At 37.2% G+C, this 23427-nt stretch overlaps 1 protein-coding gene across 1 annotated transcript in view; it reads right to left on the bottom strand.

Moving 5' to 3' along the window:
• The window catches only part of Stpg2 (sperm tail PG-rich repeat containing 2), a 338340-nt gene that overhangs the window by 119082 nt on the left and 195831 nt on the right, over window positions 1-23427 (bottom strand). The window lies entirely within an intron of this gene.

The raw sequence follows: 23427 nt of genomic DNA, 5'->3' as shown, positions 1-23427 counted from the left end.
TTCTTACATACAGAAAAATATAAAATAGCATTCCTAATTTTGCATGGTTAAGGAGGTAAAACCTTTGTAGAAAATTGTGATTTTTCTTTCATTTTTTATTTTTTGATATAATAGAGCAAATGAAGCTTCAAGCTAGAAATATAACCAGTTTTTTTTTCAGTTATCAAACTGGAGTATTCCATTAGTTTTAGAGGAATTGAAATTTATATTTTGGTTGTGAGTCTTAACCTTTAATGGCTGGACCATCTAAAGATAATAATATAAAGGCAAGTATACAGAAATCAACCTGTTTTTATTTAATAAAGTTCTGTGTTGTCACTTTAAAAGGTACATTCATATGCATGCTCTATCACTTTAAATCACACAGAATAAGATGATAATTGTACCTAACTCCTAGTACTATTCTGGGAATAAGCTAATATAATGGAGGTGAGGGCCTTTGCATAGTACCTGTGCAAATTTAGCAGTCACCATATGTCAGCCATTATTATCACCATGGTGACTGTTACTATGATTTCATGCTAGAAAGATAAACCATCCTTAGACTCCTAGGAAGTAAACCAAAGAAAGAAAAGTAAATCAGTAAAAGTAAAAAAAAAAAAAAAATGAAAGACATTTATATGCACATAAGAGTAAATCAATTTATAATAATGCATTTCAAATAGATAGTTCAATTCCAAAGAGAATAAAATATTAAAGACATATATATAGATTATATAGATATAGCTATATATGAGTATGTGTTTGTATATACACATATATATGTGAGTGCGTGTGTGTGTGTGTGTGTGGTTTGTAGAGGAGTCTGCAAAGGCCAGAAGAGGTTATCATCAGATACCTTGGGACTGGAGTTACAGTGAACATTTAGATATGTGTACTAGGGACCAAACTTGATTCTTCTAAAAATGACAGTACGTTATCCACTGAGTCAATTCTCCAGGCCCAGACATCTTTAAATGTGTTTGTGCAATGGAATAGATAATACTTACATATTGTCAAATATTGAATTTTGTTTCAAACAAAGAAACTTTTTCTTCTGAAATGTATTACTTTTCTGATAACTTCAAACCACTTTGTTTTTTTAACCAACCCTGTTAAATACTGTACATAGGTAATGAAATTATTATTTGTCTAAACCATTTTATGACATCTGCCTCTGTCACTTTTTCCTTTGCTTTTTACTGAAAATAGTTTTTTTTTTCTCCCAAATAAATCTTGATTACATTTGTCCTGCCTTTCCGCCCAGCTCCTCCCCAAATCTCCTCCTATCTGGATCCACTCCCTTTCTGTCTCTCATTAGAAAAAAACAAAATTGGGCTTCTAAAGGGATAATAACAAATTATAATAAGATAAAACAAAAACTATCACATCAGAGTCAGATAAGACAAACAAAGAGAAGAGCCCAAGAGAAGTCACAAGAATCACACACCCACTTGTTCTCACATCAGGAATTCCATAAAAACACTCAACCAGAAGCCATAATACATACACAGAGGATTTGGTGCAAACCCATGAAGAACCTGTGCATTTTGCCTCAGCGTCTATGAACTCATATGAGCTTTGTTCATGTTGATCTTAAGGGCCTCGTTTTTTTGGCATTCCCAAACTCCTCTGGTTTTCACACTCTCTCCACTTCCTCTTCCCTGGGTTCCTAAGCCCTGAGGGAGGAATTTGATTGATACCTCTCATTTAGGAATGAATGTTCCAAAGTCTCTCATTATTGGCATAATGTCTGTCTACAAACCACCTTTGTGCATCCAAATGTAAATGCAAAAGAAAGTATATTGAAAGTTTATAGTGTTTTTAGAACGATGAAGAAAACAATTAGCTTAAAATATAAATACAGGTAGATTGACTGGAGTTGTAACTGAATCGTACAGCAACACTGTAGCATAGCTGAAGTACTAGGTTCTAGTTCCAACACTACAGATACATACACATGCACACACAGACACATGCACACACACACATACACATGCACATACACTCACATACACACACACATACATACACATGCACACATACATACATACACACTCATAGACATGCATACAAACATATACACACACCCCACACATACACACATATGCACACCAAATCTTTTTATGCCTAAGATAGTAATATGTTAAGGGGATGTTTCTGGAATATTCACAATATCTAAATAGTTTTGTCTTTTCATTATTGACTTAGGTAGTGATTTCTGGAATATATCATTTGAGAGAAATTACAACAGCAGCCAAAACAGACAAAGGTGGAGCATAAGAAATCTACTGTCATGCAATAAATCTGTAAAATTTGACATCATTAAGAATAAAATCATGATGTAATATTTTGTTTAAATTAATGATGATATAATGCAGCTTACATAAACTGTCTTTTATTACTAATAAAGCAGTATACTATGACTTATAGATTCATTTCCACATGAGTTTCCTTAATATGGCAATACACGATAGTTTAGTGCCTTCTCAAAGGAGTAAAAGGAACTAATAACTTATGTTTATCTTGTAAATACATAAATTTTAGTATAGATACATTGTAGAAAATTTCCCCATTTTTACATTTCTTATCTCATTTAATTTTCATAAAAATTGTAAAATATTGCTATAATTATAACTCTCATTTCACAAGTAGTGAACCTATGTGCTGTTTAAAGTCACTTAGGTCAGCGGTGGCAGAGCAAGGAGGTAGGCTTGATTGAGATTTCAATCCATCTTCCTCCAGAACAATGAAATTAACAGCATTTTAATATATGCCAGGTACTACATGCGTTTTTCTCATTTTAAAGTATAAAAAATTCTCAGAAATTGTAACTTGAAAATATTAAAGGTATAGGTTTCTTTCTTTACTTTCCCAGTTTTCTCAAGGAATGGTCTTTGGAGAATCTATTGAAAAATTATCAAATGATACTGCAGAATCAGATCCCTGAGCATGAGTTCCAAGGAAAGAGACGACTGGAGCAAGGGATTTTAGCAAGTTCCTCTATGAGGTATTCCAGTTTGTGTGTGTGTTTTTGTGTCTGTGTGTGTGTCTGTGTGTGAGCGCGCACACGTGCATGCGTTTGTGTGTGTGTGTTTGTGTTTCTGAAGATTTCACCAATACTACCTTGTCAGAAAGCATGATACTCATGGACTGAAAGGTCCAGATAAACTTGAGTCTACTGAATGTGCAATACAACATTAGGCCTCTTACTAGTTCATATTCAGAACAAAGATGGGATGTTAAACAATTCAACTACTGTTTGAATCTCCCATGACCAGTCAGTAACCTCTCACCTAGGGTCCTACAAGCAGTTGCCATAATCTCACTGACTCGCCAGCTACACTTGCATGGAAGTGTATCCTTGATCTGTTGTAGTACTCTGTCCAAGGTAAGCAGACATTTGCTCGTGTCTCCCAGAAAATATTTTATATCACTAGCCAAAGACATTTGTAGAAATAAGAATATTAAAGGATTCATATATTCTCTGGGTTGTTTATAAAACTCAGACACCTAGAGTTTCAGACTTATTTCCATTCTTCCATAGAAAATATAACCTCAAAATGAGGTTTTAAAAATCAAAGGTACAAGATCCTTCAGAAATAGGTAACAAGTCACTTAGCACAGGTTAGTGATGTGACCACGGAAACCACTGAACTTTTTTCAGATGAGAACTGTGAATTTTAAAGAAGTTAGGTGAGCTAAGCACTAACATAAAGCAATTAAATATTAGATGTATGATTCAGACGTAGAGAGGTGTCTAAAGGGCTCCTCTGTTCCAGCTCTGTTCTCCACCATCCAAACCAATCCCACCACTACCATTCCCACCTCCACCACCACCACGCACCCTGCAACCACCACAGTCATCAATATCCCATGCCCTGCCCGCAACATGTCTCCAAGGAGGTGGTTTCCAAAGCACAGCCGTGGGAGTGATTGACAAAATAAGTGCAAATTCAAGTAAAAACCCCCAAGCCAATACAAGAGAACCTTTCTAACTGGAAACTAGTTATAAACAAACGAACACAGTCACTGGATAAAGTGACAACCGCTACAGCATGCAGTCACTTTTCATTTCATACATGTCATTTGCTAAAATCTTCAAACAAAAATTTATTTAAATCCTCAAACAAATATTAAAACTGCATAATAATAAAAAACAGAATAAAGTAGAAAGTGTTCAATTAGAGATATAATTTCTTATCTCTTAATTTTATAGCACTTGAAATAGAAGCACTTTACTTTTAGGTGAGTAGATGGTAAGTTTTTTTGGTAAAAATCAACAAAAAAACAACTAATTAATTTCCAAAGTTTATAACAAAGGAAACACTGCAACATAGGTTGACTTTCAGTATTCTGTATTTGCTCCAAGAGCAGAGGCGAATTAGTGAGAGCAATGATAGGTATAATGGCATCATACTTTGACATGACACAGAAAATAACACAAAAGATCTTTTTCAAACATTTCACTCTCTCCATTTATTTGCATTCTATAACTACATGCCAAGCCAAGCATATCATGGTATCCTGGCACTGTCATACTTCATACAACGACATTTCAAGAAAAGAAAATTTGCAAACTGATGGCAAGTGTCTACTTTGAGGCATTCTCTCATCACTCTCCATAAGTTTCTGATTAGCCACTCGAAACTAATTCATTAATTACTTAATGAATTGTGCACATATGTTCAAAGGTATAATGGCGAGACTGTTCAGTGTAGCATTTCTCACATAAAAATAGAAGGTAGTGGCAGCTTATTTTGTCTCCTCAGTAGCAAAATGAAAAACAGCGATTTATTTATACAGTTGGATGACATAGCAATCAAAATTAAAAAACAGCTTTCCCAGAGCAATGTGCCTTCCCTCTCAAAGGAGAGGATGGGGGGGGTGGAGTAGGTGGGAAAGTGGAGGGAATGGAAGGAGGGGAGGGAGTGGGAACTGGGATTGGTATGTAAAATGAAAATTATTTTTTCATTTTTTAAAAAATTAAAAAGCAGAATCTTCATGTTTTTGTACGGATAAATCTCAAACTAGATGAATTATAAGAGTCAGGTGTAAAGTTAGGCAAAATATGAGAAAATTTATGTGAAAATTAAATGTATAAAATAACAATACACAATGAGTATTTGGAAACTGAATAAGGAAGAAGAAGATGAAAGTAAATAAGGAAGGCATTAAAAGAAGCGATCAGCAGCATATGTGTGTGTGTGTCTGTGTGTGTGAGAGAGACTATGTGAAAGAAAGACAGTGTGCATGTGTGTATATGTGTGTGTGTGAGAGAGAGAGAGGCAGAGAGAGAGAGAGAGAAAGAGAGAAAGAGAGAGAGATTCTAAGGGTAGCAGCAGTCTTCTATAGGAAATTCAGGAATGAGGCTAGACAGATAGATATTAACTAGAATGTGAAGTAATATGATGGCTAGGCTATAGAATCTGAACTTTGCCATTAAAACTGGAGAGTCAGAAAAGTGAATTCATAAAAGAATAAAATGATCAAATCAATGGCTTAGAAAGATAACTGTCAGCTGGAGAGGCCAGTAACAGATTTAAAAGCTTGTTGCAATAAGTAAAAAAAAATCAGTGTCTTTTTCAGAGAGGAGAAAAGTGGCGTGAATTCAAAAACAGTTACGGATGCCAAATTCACCGGGCTTGATAGTCAGTAGAACTGAAGTGTCCGGACAGTAGAAGAAATGTAAGCTGAAACCAAGATCTTAAATTAGAAATGATGGCAGGGGAATGAGGAGACTTAATGGGGGATTTGGAATGCTATCATCAGGAGATTATTAAGGAGCGGATCATAATAAAAGATTAGAAAAGTAAGACATTCATAAGAATTCTTCAATCTTGCACAAAGTATGAGAAACTGGGCATAAAGCTAGGGTACCGGAGGTAAGACAGATGACGAGAGACCATGAAGAGTGTCTGTACACCAATATTCAAACCAGACAAAGGAAGAGACAATATGGAAGGCAGAAGGGCAGACAAATGCCAGGCAGAAGAAATATCAATAAGTAAAAGAGCAAGCACATGAGGAAGAGAGTATCTGTGTGTGTTTGAAGAAACTTTTCCAATAACTAGCTAACTAGGAAAGTGTCAGATTAGGATAATACTTCACAACCTGTGGCATAACTCGTGTGCAGAAAAGCCCAAGTGTATCGTCTTAGGTGCGGAAGTAAGGCTTCAACAGGGTTCTGGTCCCAAGGATGTGGTGTGGGGTCGGCGGGGAAGGGGAGCAGTGAACGCACATCTGAGGGTGCAGCAGCTCTCTCACCCTCTACTTATACAGCACATTGATTGCAGGAGTCATGTGGCAAGCATCAGATCTCTTCTTCATTTCATGCCCCGATTGAATGTGCAGGGTGCAAAAGCAAAGTACAAAACAGATAGTCTTATCTGAAACAGCATCCTCGGTCAGCGTCTGTCACATCAGGAAGTTAGAAATTTCTCAGGGTCTGCAAAGTGTAGACCTTCTATTTGTACAGCCTGTGTCTACACTGGCTGTTCATGTGACTACAAGATGCTAGACAGTCTGAAATTATTTTTACCTTACCCAAGTTATGAGAATCATTTGATGGCTTCTAAAATACAAGTGTTACAAAACGTCCCATAATAAGTTTTAAGCTGGGTAATTATAGCATTTTTCTGTTCCTTAGTTTTATAATAGTGGTCTGTTGTTTTCGTACTCCCAGAAAGAAAGATCCCGGTATCCCATTCTTTTTCCATTAATCTGCACTGCTCTCATCCCCTCTGTATAGGTTCAGAATGGGGCAATGACTATCCTTGTATCATCTAGTATCTAGAGCTGAGCAAGAAATTTTTCAGAATCGACCCCACTGGTCCCACAATCTTTGGGGTACAAGGAAACTTTTCCCTCTGTGACTCTCCTATCTGGTATGATCCCCCTGTCTTCAGAGTCTTCTCTATGGAACATGAATATATTTCCCTGGGGGCTGCATAAGTAAAACAGTCCCCATTAGACAAGCAACTGCTCCTAAAACTGGAGTCGGCATGCTGGCGACCGAATACCCTGGCAAAACTTCTGAAATTTCTCAGGAACTTTGTCAAGCAAAATCCCCTGCCTCACTACTTCAGCCATCCCCTGTGTCGTGGCCTGTGACACTGAGGACACTGAAAGTCACATGCATGGCAAATGTTTTGGTATTATGTGTCATACATTATTGACTAAATATATGTCTGAAACATTTGACTTATAATGCTTTGTTGAAGACACACTCATAGAATCATATACGGTAGTAAAATCTGGAGAACAAGGGAGCAGAAGTGGAAGACTGACATTCATTGGCTCTGACATCATCACTAATCTTTTATTTATCTTTATTGAAAAGTTTCTCTTTGAAAGCTCATTGCTTCAAGCTTCAGCTTTAAGTCATTATAATAGCAATGGGGTTATACATTATAAAAGATCTATATGAAAGAAAGTCTACATGTTCAGGAGCCAAATTTAATAGATAACAGATCTATTCCCAACATGGAGAACCTCTCATTACCAATAATCATTGTGTAAAGCACACTTTTACTATTGTTCTACTCTGTTCCTTACAACTCGGACAGAAAAACATATTGTCTTCGATGGGATTCCTATTGCTGCAATGAAACACCAAACCAAAAACAACATGGGGAGGAAAGAGATTGACTTCTACTTCCACTGTTCATCACTGAAGGAAGTCAGAACTCAAACAGGGAAGGAAACTGGAGACAGGAGCTGATGTAGAAACCATAGCTGGTGCTGTTTACTCAATATGGTTTGCTTAGCTTACTTCCTTATAGGGCCCTGGACACCAGTTCAGGGACAGCATCATCCACAATGCTCTGGGCACTCCCCCATCAATCACTAATAAAGAAAATGGCTTACAGCCAGATCTAATGGAGGCGTTTTCTCAATTAGGGTTCCTTCCTTTCAAGTAATTCCAGCTTGTGTCAAGTTGGCATAAACTAGCTAGTAAAAGTATCTACTATAACAATTCAAAAAACCTTCTTGAAAAAAAAACAAACCAGTAAATTATTGGTAACATTTTCAGATTAGTAATAAAATTTCAACTTTTAGGATTCATATTAATTTTTAATATATATATGTACAGATATTGCACCATTGTGATTTCTTTGTTATTAATTTCCTATTTATTTTACATATTAACCCATTTCCCCTCTCTTCTCTCCTCCCATTTCCTCCTCACCTCTCTTCTACCCTTTCCTATCCACTCCTCCTTAGCTCCATTCAAAAAGGGTGAGACCTCCCATGGGCATCAACAAAGCATGGTATATCAAGTTGAGGAAGGACCAAGCTTGTCTTCCCTCTATCAAGGCTTGGCAAGGCATCCCACCATAGGGAACAAGTTCCAAAGAGCCAGCTCATGGACTAGGGACAGATCCTGGCCCCATTGCTAGGAGCCCCACAAACAGACCAAGCTACACAACTGTCATACACATGCAGAGGGTCTAGGTTGACCATTGTGATTTCTTACAACGATTTTCTTAATAAATCACATATGAATAATACTGTTAAATTAGAAATTATAAACATAAGTATATAATTAAAAACAAATACACAGCAGTAGTTCCCGACAGGTTTCATAATCTTCAGGCAATTATTAGGATAGAATCAAGAATAGTTAGTCATGATTTGGACATTTGTGAATTTGATAAATAAATTGATTTAAATAATCTAACCAAATGATCCAGGTGGTGCATTTCTTCAATTAGATCTTTGAAACTAAACTCTAAAAACTGCAACCGAAAAGGCATGTGAGTAAAAAGATAAGTTTTAGGATCCAAAGCATTCTTTTGCAGTATATGGAGAGCTCAAATTATACTATTTTCTCTTAGTCTGATAAATTTACTCTTGACCTTACCTATTATTACATAAGAAACCACTGCTGAGAATCACAGTTAACACAGCTATGAAACTTTAATACCATCTTCCCTTTTTACAAGTGGTGTGATTTTCTATCATTACTAAGATTGCTTGGATTAAGACATGAGAGCAGAGACGTAGTGACACCGGATAGCCATGCGGTGGATATTGGACACAGGGCGGCTTCAAAGGAGGGAAAGAAGTTTCCCAACAGGTCCCATGTCATGTCATCAATTAGGCACCTGTCACACTAATGACCAAGGAAATGCAAGGAGCAGTGACAATGGGAGCATTCATCTTCGTCTTCTGTGGCAACACTGCACCTGTTTCCCACTGCACTCTGTCTTCTGCAGCCTCCCACCTACCTGACTTTTGTTCTCGTGACAGTGGATGTGAGCATGAGAACGCAGCCTATCCATCATTCTTTCTCCCTGAAAGGCACCTTGACTGCGGTTAATGGCTGTAATAAGACCAAACAAAAGACTCTCTACCCTGCCGCATAGGTTCAGATTTCCTAAAAGTGGATCCAATTGTCACAAAAAAAATCAAAAGATTGCATCAGAAAAGCAAATCATATTTTGTACCATCCATCCCAAATATTTTGTTCTGCTACCTCATGCCATAAACATGAACTATACTTTGAAGAGAGATGTGAATGAAAACTGATGGGACCAAATTTCTCATGTGAAGTACACAAGCAACAGTAATAAACAGTAAGCACATAATATCCTTATGAGCTTCATATATAAGCTTTATGATTTCAGATGAAGTTATATGTAACCAAGTCTTCCTATCAGGAAAGCAATCATACCTTTAAACAAGCATCTATACATTGGACACTCCCCTTCTGTTCTTTACAAAAATGAATTTATAATATAAGATGTATACATAGAGAAAGATTATTAAAAGAAATATAATTTTATGCCATATGAAGAACAGCTTTAATAAACAATTTTTGTTAAGCATTGCTCGAGAAAGTTTTGTTGTTTTGTAAAGTGTCTTACTCTATTGTCTAGGCTAACCTAGAGTTCACTGCAGAGGAGTCCAAACTGACTTTGAAATTGTGACCATTCTCTTACTTCAGACACCTGATTGCTAAGATTAGAGGCATGAGCAACCATGCCTGGTTAACAGTTATTTTTGATACCTTTCAGATGGCACAGGCTTTCATATGAATTCAGTTGTGTAATGCTCAATCCTTGTTTTGTCACTACATGGACTTAAACTGTATCTCAGGGTCTATATCTCTAAGAGCATCTTCTGATGCCTTCCATCTCTTAGGGCTGTTGCTAGCAACAGCTAGACTAGTGGTTAGGTACAAAAAAACTAAATAACAGTTTTATAATATTACTGTGTTCCTAGAAACTAAAATTGGGAAATCAGTTTCTTTGTAACATTAAATAAAAAAACTAAGCTGAGCATGGTATAATCCCAGAACTCAGGAGGCAGATATACTTTAACATCTGAAGAAAACACAAACTAGTGATGTTTTCCAAAAATTAGTGCATTAGAGTCATTTGTTTTATATAAGAAAGTTTGTCAGGAGAAACCCACAATGCAACCTGAAAGGCTTACTGACAACTGCCAGGCTGTCTCGCTGGGGCAGAAAACAGCGAAACAAGCAGGAAACACCTTGTCAGTGTTAAGGGAACAGGTAGTTGGGATGGAGGGAGCATAAGAGCCTGAACAGTCTGGACGTTAGAATAGGGGAGAAGGTACAGGCCAGAACAACCCAAGGCTTGGGTGGGGACTTTGATCTGTTGCAGGCTCCTTTGGGTTAATCAGGAACCAGACATCCTTTGATGATGGTAGTTGGCAGTAAGAGTTAGATAAGGGAAGTAATACCTTTCCTGACCACCAGGAAGCCACTTCATGAGGATCCTGAGGAACGTTGGACTTTGGTTTCTGTTTACCCGATACCAGTGATTCTTCTGTTTACTTGATAAGAAGCCAGCATGGGTTGCGCCCAGATGAACTGCCATTTTGGGAGCCTACTTAGGACCTAACAGTTTCAGCACTCTGAACGAAAGTCTTCAGTTTTCCAGGCACTGAAAATAATCTCGCCATGTCTTCCAGCAATCTATCTGCTCAAATAAATTGTACCTGGACACATGTGAAGATCTGTGACAACTTTATTCATAATTACACAAAATAACAAAGAGAGATCTCTTTCAATGGGGAGTAACCATGAAACATCTATACAAGGGAATTTAGTCAAAAAAGGAAATGTTCATTGAGCTACGAAACGATCTGGGAAATCTACATGCCTGGAAAGTAAAAGAAGTCAGCCTAGAAAAGCAACTTACTGCATTTTTTAAGTATTTGGTATTCTCAAGAAAGAAAAACTAGGAAGACAGGCAAAAAAAATCAGCAATTTTAATATGAGTGTTGTTGATCCCCAAACAAAGCAGGTCTTTCCATCCTCCAGTAACTTCTACAATATCATTCTTTGGGGATTCATGGTTATAATCATAAAAGTTCTTGGTTAAGGTTACTGCTAGGCACAAAAATCAATACATAAATTTTGTGGAAAAATCCATAAAATAATAACTTTATTTACAAAATGTAAAAAACAATGAATACAGTACTTCACCCAAAAATTATTACTTCTTTTTTCTCAATCCTTCATGCTGTATTAAGAGTCTTTTGATTCTTCCTGTCAGTTTGACATTTTGTCCCATCTCCCATGACCCTGAAAGCTAATTAGAAGCTATTTAGACACAAGTGGGGCTTATCAACCTGATCTTGGATGATATTAGCAAAACCTCACTTTGTGAAGGGGTGACTTTGGTTTTTTGGTTTGTTTGTTTCAGGACTGACTCCTTAGAGGAAAATCCCTCATTCTCCTGATAGAGGCCTGCCTTATGACAGTGAAGAAAAGTACTGGTATCCCCTGCCGTGATGAGGCATTATTTTCTTGGTCTCCATTTTTTATATGTGTTTCCTTTTCATATTAATAATAGCTAAAGTCATTGTTTGACAAAGGATGATTTTATATCAATGATGTTTAATTCGCTCTTTTGAGTAATTCTGCATATGAGTGCATATGCACATACGTGTGGGCCACCTGATAGCCTAGGGTATCAGTCTCATATATGCCATATGACAAAAGGGTCTCTCAGTGGCCTGGAGTTCCCGGTTCACTAAGACTCTTCTTTCTCTATTATATGAACTAGTTAAGAATGGTATAATAAATATATTCATATTTGGTATTAGCAACTGACATTTAATTTTTTTCTCTAAATGGTTTTTGACTAATTTTCCAAATATACATTTCCTCTCAAGTAGCATATTTAATACTTTAATATTTTGTGTAATTTTATATCCAGAATAAAGAATATCAGTAAAGCATATGCATGTAATATTATGGTTTTTATATACTGTACTGTCAACAATTCTTCAACCTGACACAAGGCCATGATAATTAAGTTTTTATATATATCAGAATCAGTTATCATAAAATTAGTGTTTTCCAAGACATAAAATGGACTATATTACAAGACTATAGGGTTGCTGACACAGGAGGTACTTAAAGTTGGCCAATTTCAGCCCTCAGGGCAACATTTTCAACCTATCTGAGCAAGTCAGGATGAGTAACAACATAAAAAGAGTTGGTAGGCAGTCTTATCTATTCAAAAGCCAAAGACCATCATTGATCAGTAATAATTACAGAAATTAATGGAAAAATTCAACTTCAGGGTCCAATGTTCTTAACCACTGTTTCAAAAACAGCCTCCTATGACAGAGCCAGCAAGCAGAGCAGCAGCTTAAGGGAAGACGGCAAGTACATGTGCTCACGCTAGGTTAAACAGCCCTAGCTGGGTATGGGTTATACCACTTCCTATGGATGACTGTGGATTTATGATCCCATGGATACACCTTTTTTCCAACTTGTTTCAGACTTTAAAATAAATAAGGAAAGATGTGATGAAAGAAAAAGAAAAATGAGTCAAAAAACAAAACACTTGAGACTTGAAAAAAGTATGTGTAGAAGAATGTATTATTTTAAGATACTTGCTTGCTTTTCTTGTTATTGAAATAAAACTGTTGAAAAATAACCTGGCCAAAATTCCAACTGTCCAAGGAATGAACAAGTCATACCAATGCCAGCCAGTGACAATGAAACCATACCACACCAAGTACAAATATGAATATCTAATTAGAATGTAAAGAGTTACTTAAAAGCAAGTGGTTAAGCACACCTATCATGAGGGGCTCCATCATTGGAACTGATCACAATCAGGAGAAAGAGGATTAAAAGGGTGATACTTCCTAGAAAATTTTTGGTTTGATCATCAAAAATCCAAAAAGTCTCCTTTTAAACTTTGGGGGAGAAGAAAATTCATTTTTTTTTTTAAAAAAATTGCTTTCCTCACTACATGTATTAACACTGGCCAACCTGTAACAAAGATTCTAATCCATATACTTCATCTTACAAGAAGATTGTTGTATGGTTAATCAAAGTTTAAGAGGCTATGAAAGTGAAAAAATAAATGACAAAAACCAGACATAAAAATTCATTACTATGTAAGACTATGGATTGCTTTTCTTCCTTAGCTACTTGCATAGCACCTTATAAAATATGAGAGCTCGTCGTCCGGGATGACACTACCAAATCAGTTCTAATTTGGATTCCCCTAGGCCCATGTCCAGAGTGTCTCCTTTCAGGACTTACCAAGGGCAATGGCAATAACGTATATGGTTTGGGAAATCTCTTGAATTCTTGTGACCAACAACACAAAGACATGTTTCATGTCTAACCCAGAGGTTTGTGTGAGTTATTCTATGACTCCTTGGGAAGTATTATCACCCCTTGTGCTATAACTCAATGGAAACTATCATGTATACACACATACACATACATATGATTTATGTATTTAAGTAAGATTATAAAATAATAATTCCCTATGATATTTTCAAATATTCTTAAGTACCTTAAGTATTATTCATCTCTCCTTTCTCCTTTTTTCTGTATTACCTTCCCTTCCCCAACTCTCAATTAACACCTGATGTAGGAGGTCTTTCTATATGTGTTGCTTTTATTGGTTAATAAATAAAGAATCTGCATTGGCCTGTGATAGGATAGAATAGAGCTAGGTAGGGAAAAGTAAACTGAATGCTGGGAGAAAAAAGGTGGAGTCAGGATGTTGCAAGGGAGAGGTGGCCCCTTGTTTGTCCCAGCAGCCTGGCTAGCTTACACCTGAAATAACCACACAGAAACTGTATTCACTAAAACACTGCTTGGCCCATTAGCTCTAGTTTCTTATTGGTTAATTCTTTTTTTTTATTAAATTTCTTTCTTTCTTTCTTTCTTTCTTTATTTATTTATTAAAGATTTCTGCCTCCTCCCCGCCACCGCCTCCCATTTCCCTCCCCCTCCCCCAATCAAGTCCCCCTCCCTCGTCAGCCCTAAGAGCAATCAGGGTTCCCTGCCCTGTGGGAAGTCCAAGGACCACCCACCTCCATCCAGGTCTAGTAAGGTGAGCATCCAAACTGCCTAGGCTCCCACAAAGCCAGTACATGCAGTAGGATCAAAAACCCATTGCCATTGTTTTTGAGTTCTCCATAGTCCTCATTGTCCGCTATGTTCAGCGAGTCCGGTTTTATCCCATGCTTTTTCAGACCCAGTCCAGCTGGCCTTGGTGAGTTCCCGATAGAACATCCCCATTGTCTCAGTGTGTGGGTGCACCCCTCGCGGTCCTGAGTTCCTTACTCATGCTCTCTCTCCTTCTGCTCCTGATTTGGACCTTAAGATTTCAGTCTGGTGCTCTAATGTGGGTCTCTGTCTCTGTCTCCTTTCATCGCCTGATGAAGGTTAATATTCAGGAGGATGCCTATATGTTTTTCTTTGGGTTCACCTTCTTATTTAGCTTCTCTAGGATCACGAATTATAGGCTCAATGTCCTTTATTTATGGCTAGAAACCCATTATGAGTGAGTACATCCCATGTTCCTCTTTTTGGGTCTGGCTTACCTCACTCAGGATAGTGTTTTCTATTTCCGTTCATTTGCATGCAAAATTCAAGAAGTCATTGTTTTTTACTGCTTAGTAGTACTCTAATATGTATATATTCCATACTTTCTTCATCCATTCTTCCATTGAAGGGCATCTAGGTTGTTTCCAGGTTCTGGCTATTACAAACAATGCTGCTATGAACATAGTTGAGCATATACTTTTGTTGTATGATAGGGCATCTCTTGGGTATATTCCCAAGAGTGGTATTGCTGGGTCCAGGGGTAGGTTGATCCCGATTTCCTGAGAAACCGCCACACTGCTTTCCAAAGTGGTTGCACAAGTTTACATTCCCACCAGCAATGGATGAGTGTACCCCTTTCTCCACAACCTCTCCAGCAAAGGCTATCATTGGTGTTTTTTATTTTAGCCATTCTGACAGGTGTAAGATGGTATCTTAAAGTTGTCTTGATTTGCATTTCCCTGATCGCTAAGGAAGTTGAGCATGACCTTAAGTGTCTTTTGGCCATTTGAACTTCTTCTGTTGAGAATTCTCTGTTCAGCTCAGTGCCCTATTTTATAATTGGATTGATTAGCCTTTTACGGTCTAGTTTCTTGAGTTCTTTATGTATTTTGGAGATCAGACCTTTGTCAGTTGCGGGGTTGGTGAAGATCTTCTCCCAGTCAGTGGGTTGCCTTTTTGTCTTAGTGACAGTGTCCTTTGCTTTACAGAAGCATCTACATCTTAATTTAACCCATTTCTATTAATTTGTATATAGCCACACAACTGTGGCTTACCGGCAAGGTTCTAACCAGTGTCTATCTCACGCAGAAGATCCATGGCATCTTCTTCTCTGCTCTTCTTCCCAGCATTCAGTTCTGTCTTCTTCACCCACCTATCGGGCCAAAAGCAGTTTCTTTATTCATTAACCAATGAAAGCAACACATGAACAGAAGCACCTCCTACACCATCAGGAGATGCCATGGATCCGCCAGAGGAGAAAGACACAAGTGATCATCTGGAACCTTCCCAGCAGGCCACAAGTCTTGTGGTAAAATATAAAATAATATAAATGTGTGAATTTAAGAGATAAGAGTGAACTATAAATATGCAAAAGCTAATAGACCAAGCAGTGATGTAATTAATACAGTTTCTGTGTGATTATTTCAGTTCTGGGCAACCGGGAATAAACAAGTGGCTTCCTACAACAAACATCCTCTATCCTGTTTTTCTCATTTCCCCTTTCGCAGTATCTGTGTCCTATTTTCCCCTTCTCTAGAGCCACTTCCATCCTTTCCCTTCATCTTCACTTTCACCTTTCCAGCTTCCACAGTGACTTCATATTACACACCTGAATCTAATGATTTGGAGCTGGGATTCACAAACAAGAGAGGACATGTATCACGTTTCTTTTCAGGTCTATGTCTGAGTTACCACATTTAGTTTATCTTTCTACTTCCATCCATTTATTTACAAATGTCTGATTTCATTTTTCTTTACAGATAAATAAAATTCCATTGTGTAGATGTACCATATTTTCATTCATTAATAGAATAACAATCATAACATATCAAATCAGCCTAGAAAGATATCACCAATGATAAAATACTAGCATTTTTATCTTGTAACTAGTAGCTATTAGTGACTAGTAGCTGTCTCACAGAACTTAAGACCTAGTCAACAGGATCAAATTTATGCCTTGGTGTGGGAGAATGGTCTGTATTCTTTCAATTATATCTTAAACAAATGCCAATAGCAAGGCAGGAAGTATAGGCGGGACAACCAGACAGGACATAGACATGAGTCAATGAGAACCGGAGAATTCTGGGAAGGAGGAAGCCCATTCCTCTGCTGTTGTGAGCCCGCCACAGAAGAAGCAAGATGTGACTGTCTCACTGAATAAGGTACTGAGCCACGTGGCTAGCATAGACAAGAATAATGGGCTAATATAAATTATAAGAGTTAATAAGAAGCCTGAGCTAATGGGCCAATCAGTTTATAGTTAATGTAGACCTCTGTGTGATTTCTTTGGGACTTAATGATTGTGGGAACTGGGCAGGACAGAAAACCAAGTCAACAATGCCTGCTATTACAAACCAAAAAAGACTACTTGTAGCTGGAGAGGTCATAGAACATAGAGAAAAATCTACTATTACCTTTTTCCTAAACCAAGACAATTTCTAAATATTTTATATATGCTTTTCCTTCTGACCACAACAATATAGATCTCACCCCTCATCAAAGAAGCTTATTCTTATAGTAGTTGAAGACCATTGCAGAGATCCAAAGCTGTTCAAAATTCAGACAATATGTAACTACAGGGTGCCAATCTCAAGAGATACAACTACAAAACAATTTCTACACATAACACTCATGAAACATCATGAAAGAGGGGAAAGAAAGGTTGTAAGAGCCAGATGATGAGAAAACTTGCTTTGAGATAGTATCTTCTAGACATGGCAGAAAGGTCCACCCATGAATCTCAAAAACACCTGCATAATGACAGCTTTAGTGGACATACCAAAGTGGTTGGGGAAAATTTCTCAAGGTTTCACATTCAAAAGAGGAGCTGTAATCAATCAATGACTGCTGAGAGAAGGAGAATCAATATTCTGAAGAGCCCACAACAGGTTATCCAATCACAAGTAGTCAACAAAAAACACATATACGGATTACTAATGAACTCAGTTGCGTGTGTGTGTGTGTATGTGTGTGTATGATATATACCTGAAAATAACAATAAAAGAAGAGGTCATGACTTCATGAAAATAATCAAAACACATAATCAATCAATATTCTAAATTAAAAATTTTGTCATTAGGATCCAGTTGATCTATCTCTCTTCAAATATAAGAGCTACTAATGTCAGAGATCAGCTTCAACAAAAATACCACTTCCCAAGGTAGACGCATAGGGATTAGAAGAGTTAGTAAAAAATACAAAGACGCAAGTAAAAATAATAAAACAGAAGCATGGGATGGTAATGGGAGGGAGTTCCACTGAATACTGAAATTGCCCACATTTAATTTCCATTTGCTTAAAATACCCCAAAACCAAAAGGTAGGAGTAAGACTAAAAAAAAAAAACTGCGTTAACATGATTCAAGGAAATGAACATGACAAGTAATGCTCACATTCTAGACCAAAACATTCAGTAGGCAAACCACTTCCTGGGTGCATTCCATTGTTATCTACTTAAGGGAGTAGGAACTTAGTTGAATCCTTAAACTTTTGTTTAGGATAAAAATATATTTACTTCTCTGTTCCTTGAAATACAAGGTCTGGATATTAGCCACACCTGTTGACAATAATCCTGAGAGAGAAGAACTCACTGGTCTAAATCTAGGTGGGATTTTTGTTTGAGGTAGAAATAGACAATAACCTTGAAGAAATAGAAGTTAAGTTCCACCTCTCTGACCTTTGGTCAGGGTGGAAATAGGCTCACATTTTTGTGCCTCTGCATACTAAAATGACTAACCTGAAACTTCTCAACACAATACAGAGCATAGCCCACTCTGTACTGGGCCAGAATTCCCACAATGACAGACTTGTATTTTCTAAACAGAAAGTAATCTTCCCAAAATTCAGAAAATTGGAAAGTTGAAGGTCTAATCTAACCAAGATGAGATCAGCACAAATGAAGAACTAAAGGAAGGCCAGAGTCCATGGAGAGACAGACACATTCTTTTTATAATGACAAGTGATAGGAAGCATACAAGAACCCTTGTTAAGCAACAGGTGAGGATTTTATGCTTGAAGTGCAAATCCTAAAGGTAACCAGTTACCTGTGGAGACCTGCGGCATGGTCTTGTGGCGTGCCCATCTGTCTGTCTCTCCTTGTGGGACTGGCTGCCCCATTGAGGTCTCTCACCCACCAGGCAGCTCCCTGCCTGGGACTCATGGCCCGCTGCAGGCACTGGGGGAACTGCGCCGCCCCTGCCTGGGACCCCCTGCCCGCTGTCTGCCTGCACTTTGGAGGACCTGTGGCATAGTCTCATAGCCCACCATCCACTGCTGCCACTCCGGGATCCGCAGCATTTTACTTTTACCAATACACTAAAAGCAAAACTACAAGACACATTTCCAAGGGCTGTGGAATACTCACCTACAAACCTTAAAGAAAATTTCACATTTAATAGCAAGTTTGTCAGATTTTAAAATAAATACGTTAATAAACCATTTCTGTGCAGATTAATATATATATATATATATATATATATATATATTTGGGGAAATTTTCTTAGAACTATCCTTTATCCAATATTAAAATTATATGTAAACAGGTGTGTGCGTTTTATTATTCTTTATTTGTAATTTAGCAGGAAATTATAGTCATATTTTAAATACTTAAAAATTAAATTTGATTTAGTTTGATTCATGTTACTATAATTCTCAGTATTTTCTAATACCTCATAACAATCTCATATCTAGTAACAAAAGAAATCTTTAATATCTATAGTTCAGAGAAGAGAAAACTAGTATTTTAACCCTTTGCACTTTCATACGCCTACAGGTACTCACCCATTCATTTTATTTTAAGGACAAAGGAAAGTAGCAGTTTGCCAAGAATTTTATATATTTTGGTATCTCTATGAATTTGTATACATCGTTTCATTTTTTAAAAATTTTCAATTTATTTTTTAAAACAATCTTTTCTCATTTTACATACCAATCTCAGTTCCCTCTTCCTCCTCTCCATCCACTCCACCCCCAAACCGCTCCTTAGAGAAGGTAGGGCTTCCCACTGGGGAGTCAACAAAGTCTAGCACATCACTTTGGGGTAAGACCAAGATCCTCCCCCGATATCTAGGCTGAGCAAGGAATTCACCCAAAGAGAATGGGTTTCAAAACGTCAGTACAAGCAGTAGTGATAAATCCTGGTGTCAATGCCAATAGCCCCACAGTCTGCCCCAGCTGTACAACTGTCACCCACTTTCAGAGGGTCTAGTTTAGCCTTATGCTGGTTCCTTCACTGTCTGGCTGGAGTTCAACTATGTTCATACCAGCATTATTTGTATATACTGGTACCTGGAAATAACCTAGATGCCCTTCAACTGAAAAATGGATAAAGAAAATGTGGTATGTTCACACAGTGGAGTACTACTCACGGGGAAAAGAAAAGCAATGACATCTTGAAATTTGCATGGAACTAGAAAAAACATCCTGAGTGAGGTAACCCAGACCCAGAAAGATGAACATGGTTTGTACTCACTTATAAGTGGATACTAGCTGTGAAGCAAAAGATAAAGAGTCTATAGTCCATGACCCTAGAGAAGCTAATTAACAAAGTGAATCCTAAGACAAGCATATATAGATCCTCCTGGGAAGGGGAAATAAACAAGATCTCCTGAAAAAATTGGAGCTTGGGGGTGAGGGGAGAAGGGATGGTGGTAGAGGAGGAGGAAGAGAGAAGGGGAGGGGGAGGAAAACTTGAAGGAAAAGAATAGTCAAGATGGGGGAAGAAAGGAGATGGAGAGCAAGGAAAGAGATATTTTGATTGAGTGAGCCTTTATGGGGCTTGCCAGAAACCTGGCACTAGAGAAATTTTTAGGAATCCACAAGAATGACCCCAGCTAAGACCCTAAGCAATAGTGGAGAGGGTACATAAACTAGCCTTGTCCTGTAGTCAGACTGTTGACTATCTTAAATGTCACCATAGAACCTTCATCCAGCTACTGATAGAAACAGACGCAGAGGCCCACAACAGAGCACTGGTCTGAGCTCCCAAAGTCCAGCTGAGGAGTGATAATATGAGCAAAGAGGTCCAGACCATGATAGGGACACCCACTGAGACAGTTTACCTGGGCTAAAGGGAGCTCACCAACTCCAGTCATTTCATTTTTCTATATCATGTTTTTTGGCTTCTCTAAAAAGAAAAGTTTCATAACATTTTCATCTTTTATAGTAAATACTGTAAAAAGTTATTGATTCCTTTTGACCAACTTCCTTACTCCATATACCTTTGAACTCTTCATCTATTCCCAATACCATAAATATCTTATTATAATTAAAATATTTATATATTCTCCTTACCAAATTGCTATAGACTTTAGAGAACATATTTTTGTTTCAGATTTTCAGCATGTAGATCAAACTGAGTCACTACTCATAAGGTAGAAAAAGAACTGACATAGCTATGAGCCAAAAGTAATAGTAATGACGGCAACTCCTGGGCTGCCAAAAGTCTACTCTTACACTAAATACCTTTGAGGATAATATCACAAATATCATGCATATTTGTGATAGTTTTTATCCTTGTTGCAGATAATTAAGCTTATTATGATTTATTATCAGTTTTCTCTTAGTTTAATAAGACTGTCCATTCCATACATGTAGCTTTAAATTTTTCCTCTTTCAGCTTTAAACAATGAAACTTACTTTTATAATGTAATGTATACTAACATACATATGTTAAACAAAGAAAATGGAACCAGTTTCCTTAAAATAGAGGTCTAGATTATGTACTGAATGTCTCCTTGCTTCTTGAAAGTAAGTCTTTGGAACAAATACAGACTCTCAAGTTCTCTTTAAAAAAATTAATTTCCACACCTTTAATCTTTTCCCACTGTCAAATCATATTTTGAAATATGAACATCCCCAGGTAGAAAATTAGGAAGTGAAATATTTGGTAGGTGATTGGGTCCTGAGACATAACCCCTAGTAAAAAATAAATTAGAAAATAAATAAATAAACAAGAAAATAATAAAGACATTCTTATGAAATACCATTGAGAGGATAGCAATGGGCTTTAGAAACCTTTTAAATTAAATAATAGCAGAAATTACTCAAACCATAGAAAAATATAGACATATAGGTCCAGTTACAAAAAGTACAAAAGGTCTTAGTTACATTCAAACAAAAGGTCATCCTGGAGGTATTTTATACTCAGAATCTTAAAATCCGAGGCAAAGAGAAAAGCATCAAGTCACACTTAAAGAAATCTTAAAGAAACTAAGCAATTACACCAGACGAGGAGAGCATATGATATACTCTAGGAATGAAGAAAATGAAACAGTGAACTTACCATTCAGAAATAGAGAAATAAATCAAGACCAGAAGAACCATACCACTACAACAGGAGTCTTACACACACACACACACACACACACACATACACCACAACTCAAAGGAGCCCTAGATTGGCAAGAAACGGGAAAATAATTAACATCATTAAAAAATAGAAAGCACAAAAGTCACCATTACCATGGAAATAAAAAGAAGAATGGAACCAGAACTTCCAGTGTACAATGCTTAGCCACAAATGAAAAATAGCAGAGGAAGAAAAAAAAGTAAAGGACATGTCAAGCATCCAGGAAAAGGCTTTAAAATTACAAGAAAAAGAACTTACCTGTCAAATAAAAGCCTTGAATGAAAATGTAACATTAAACACTTTCATTTAAAGATTTATGTGATTGAACATAGATACAAGCCGAAATGATAATGCTACCTACAAGAACACCACTTTCCTTAGAAGGACACCCGAAAAAACACATTTGACACGTGCCATGAAGTGGGAAGGCAAAGTTGACTACAGGAGCCAGGGCATTTATTCCACAGAAAGTACACTGTCAGTACAGCACAAGAAGACTCCATACCAAAAGCACAAATAACAAATACCAATGCTTATGGGGAGTCATGGAGTTGGTCTGGTCTAGCTGTCTTGAGAGACATGTCTAAAGGATTTTATGTTAAAGTCCATGGTTTCTAGGATGCTGAGTGCCTCAGTTCCTGAGAAATCATTCCCTTTAGCACGGAATCATTCCTGTCACCCGGTGATCCTCTGTATTCCTTAGAAGCCCGCGAAGTTAGACAGGACCCATTGCTCTTAGACATTAACTTTGTGTACCCTTGTATAACTTGTAAACATCATTGGATCCTGGTAACTACTATTGATTGATTCTGACAATCACCATTGTATTTTGTTTCTGATAGGGGTATAAAAAGTCTCAGTGCTTACAATAAACTTGGTTAAGTCTCAGACTTGCTGAGACCCCTCTGTTATGCCCTGGCTAAGATTCACTTTTCCTCGGTCATACCAGGTAAACTTAGACTGGTAAGTAAGCCCTGGTGCTTACAAGTGCTCATCCAAAAATCCCATAAAATTGGCGGGTGGTGGTAGCACATGCCTTTAATCCCAGCATTCAGGAGGCAGAGGAAGGAGGATCTCTGTGAGTTTGAGGCCGGCCTGGTCTACAGGACTGTTTAACAGAGAACCCCTGTCTTGAAAATGAATCCCATAAAATACACTCAAAAGAATTATAAAGCTCTACTACAAGCACAATTGCCACAAATGTTTATGCAGATTTAAGTCATACATTCAGAAGGTCTTAGCTTAGAAGACCTTCATTCATTATGAAACCAAATTATATATATATATATATAAATTAAGTATATAAATAAACTTAAAGCAGATAGAAAAGTATCTAAGAAGTTTTTAAATTTATAGGAAAGTATGGATGTTTTATACATCAATTCTATAGAGGACAAATATAAAATTAATACAATATTAAAGTTATAATTCTGCAATGGTTTTTCTTAAGTTGTCAAAATACAACTTCAAAAATATCTTACACAAGTAAAAAAAAAATCTGACTAGTTAGTGCTCTCCATACACACATAGGAAGAACT

The sequence above is a fragment of the Chionomys nivalis genome, chromosome 18 (assembly GCF_950005125.1).
Source record: "Chionomys nivalis chromosome 18, mChiNiv1.1, whole genome shotgun sequence".
Classification (NCBI taxonomy): domain Eukaryota; kingdom Metazoa; phylum Chordata; class Mammalia; order Rodentia; family Cricetidae; genus Chionomys; species Chionomys nivalis.
Note: the sequence above shows the minus strand (reverse complement) of the source record. Positions and strands in the feature narration are given on the sequence as shown.